Below are 3570 nucleotides of genomic sequence, written 5' to 3' on the forward strand. Positions count from 1 at the left end.
CCCTAATTCTCCCCTCACTAGAAGGAATTATATTGATGCAGACAGGCGCTGCCCCCCCTAGTGGCCGGTGGCACTCTCTTCACTTGTAATGACGTCACGCACACAATCTGCCAGATCTCGGGCGGCGGTCGTTTTAGCTTGACAATCGATCCAAATTTCTCTCATTTTCTTGTGTGTAATTACACAAAGTGGCATGATATGAATACAAAAGGCATGCGTTTATGGATAAATGATGGAATATTAACATTTCCCCAGCGGTTGACATACCCTTTAAAGAAATATAGTCAGCTGTGCAGAAGTGTTACAGTCTGTCTTCAAGAATATGTATTTAGAGCAGTGTTGTTTTCGTCAACGATGACAATAACGAAAATATTTCGTTAACGAAGAATTTTTCCATGACGATGACGAGCTACAAACGTGTCTTCGGAGACTAAAACATACCGAGATGGATGGCGGTTGTCGTCTGACGAGACGAGAACGAGACGAAAATTTGCCAAAGTTTCCGTCATAAGTTAACAATGTACGATATTTTCTAAGTGTATGTGTAGTTAGCACGCATTTTAACAATGTTTGGTTGTGTCACTCATGTGACCTGCTGCGCCTCCCCCCGAACCCCCCGTTCCACACACAGGCTTAAGCATGTGCCCATTCCAGGCTCCTTTTGTGAAACACGTGTCAGATGCTGCTTGGTAAGTTTAGTTTATCTTGGCTATGCCATGTTGCTTAAGCCCTTAAAGGTCTGTGCTGAGTGATTATCACACACTAAACTAACTTGTATTATTAGCATAGTGTTCGTGTTAGCATTAGCATTTAGTGCGGTCACTCGGTGAGTGTCTTCTTAAACTCTTGAAAAACTTTTTACATACTGTACAGTTCGTAGCACCCAGGTGACATTAATTAATTAATTGCAAATAATGTGCTGTTTTCCTGCTGAGTGTGTATCATCATAAAGATGTTGATATCTTTGCAGACTCTCCAATTAAGTGCTAGTCTGTCAATATTCATTCGAAAATGTTGGAAAACATTTATTTATTCACGGACTAAAAGTATTGAAGTTAATGGACGAAAAAATGTTGAGAATTGTTGACTAAAACGAGATGAATTTTGTGTGATTTTTCGTTGACTAAAACTAGACGAAGACATTTTGAAATAACTAAATTATTTCATCCAAAAGACACTACGACGAAAATCAAAACAGCTGCCAAAAACAACCCTGATTTACAGAAACTGAAAAAAAAAGAAAAGAAATTTTGACATGAACTACAGTACTTCAGTCTTAGTCTTTTTAAATCAGCAAGAATTTGCAAGGAATCTGATTTGCAGATATGAATTAAACAGTCTTCTTTACCTGAAGGGAAGCTAGCAGGATGTGGTGCAAACTATCAGTGACACTATTTCCAATGCAAACACACTCGTTGGCTTTTTTTGTTGTTGTTGCTCGGTATGAAACATTAGCCTCCAATTGAGCCATAATGAGTAATTATTTGCCGGCTTTGAAAGGCCATCATAATAATGTAGCGTATCTTACTTTCCTGCAGCTTGAACACAATCCGTAGCGGATAATTAAGCCTCTAGCATGGTGGTCTCACTCTGTCTGTACATTTTGTCTGGGTTTGTTGTGATTTCATCCAAACAGAAAAAAAGTCATCTATCCCAGTGTTTTTCAACCTTTTTTGACTTACGACACGTTTTTACATCGGAAAAAAAATTTCGCGGCACACCACAAACCAAAAATGTTCCAAAATTATTTTCTGTACAGTATATTTAATTCTAAAATAATTTCTCAGTATGTATACTTACTCAGCGTGAAACTTGAGCCTGTTTAGATGAACACAAAGTCGATATCCTTATTCTTCAAAAGCTCTCAGTTTTGTTTTTTGTTTTTTATAGCAGTTAGGCTTGAAAAAGCTCAGAATTATCAGACAGGAGGACTTCAGCAATGTCTCTAACCACATCAGGGCCGAGCATCTCGCAGACAATGGCTTTGCAGGCAGGTAGTATTAATTAATGTCTATCACAGTGTTGGTGTGGGACTTTTTGGATTTAGCAACAAGGTTTGAGGGCTTTCTCATTTACCTTTGTAGTTTTTATCAAAAAAGTTGCCTGTTTCTCTGTGTTATCACGAGGGCGAACAAAATAGTCCATCGACTTGTTTTGAAGCACCGGGTGTTTCGTTTGGAGATGACGTTTAAGCTTGCTTGGTACCATGACGCTGTTGGAATGGATCGCTGCTCGTGTTGCGTTCAAATACTGCTCGGATTTTTAGCCATTAGCCCCCTTGCTGTTATCAACAATGTGTTAGAATAAAACACAGTGGGGGGATTGACGGTCGTCACATTTGGATAAAATAGAAAGGACACTTTCGAGTATATTTACACATGACGAGTCTAACCAAATGATGTGCAGTAGACGTGCTGGGGTCCACAATGTCGCGGACAGCAAGGCCGATGATGGCCAGAAATCCGAGCAGTTTTTGAACGCGACACATGCAATACTTCGCTCATCTGCACACGACCGAGAACTTTCTACGTACTCCTTCCTTCCGTCTTACTGCAACTCAGCCCGACGACGTAAAAAAAATATATATATATTGTAATAGCCCCGAATGGGGGAATAGAAAGGAGAGGAGTCGGTGATTAATTTCTCACTTAATTGTGGCAACAATGGAAAATAATAAACAAAATAACAGCGGCATCCGCAACATGCGACCGTTTCCTTCCTTTGGGAACAACAAAATCTGACCAGCAGCAGAACGTGACAAATCATGCCAGTCGTCATACTGGCTTCGCTTGCTAGATAGCAAAGCTATTCTCCCAGCCCAGTCCAACTGCGTCATCACCCCCAGTGTGCATTGCGCGCATAAAACACGGCGCCCTCAGTTGGTCAAAACAAGTACTAAATATCATATATATATATATCATAGATTTTAATATCAATGGCAACAATAGATGTGTTTCTAATAACATATTTTAGTAAAAGAGAACAATAGTGCCTTATAGTCAGGGGTGCACATATTTTTTTTTTGCCCAGGTTCTCAGAGGAGGACCTGGATATGTGACTTGGTCCTCATTGAGCTTGAGAGCCGACCCGCCTGATGCGATAAAATTATGACAAGCTTTACTTAGAGCAGGGGTGTCCAAACTTTTTGCAAAGGGGGCCAGATTTGGTGTGGTAAAAATGTGGGGGGCCGACCTTGGCTAACGTCCTTTACGTAGAACAATATATTTAAGCAAATTTTAGCAAGCCATTCTGTGTGTCACATTTGCTTTTTTTTTTTTAACTTAATAATTTCAACAATCTCGCAACTAACCTTTGTGGCGTTCTCTTTCGAGTCTCGGGCTCTTGCGAAATACTGCTGCTGTGAAATTAAACTTGCTTCAAGTTTGCTTCAATTTCTCGCTGCGTATCTTCCCTATCATCTTGTCGTACATGTCAGAGTGTCTTGTTTGGTATTATTGCCTCACATTGAACTTTTTAAAAACAGCTACTGTCTCTTTGCAAATGAGGCAGACCGAGTTGGTGCGTATTTTAGTGAAGAAATAGTCCAATTTCCACCTATCCTTGAAGCGT

The sequence above is a fragment of the Corythoichthys intestinalis genome, chromosome 4, assembly GCF_030265065.1.
Source record: "Corythoichthys intestinalis isolate RoL2023-P3 chromosome 4, ASM3026506v1, whole genome shotgun sequence".
NCBI lineage: Eukaryota > Metazoa > Chordata > Actinopteri > Syngnathiformes > Syngnathidae > Corythoichthys > Corythoichthys intestinalis.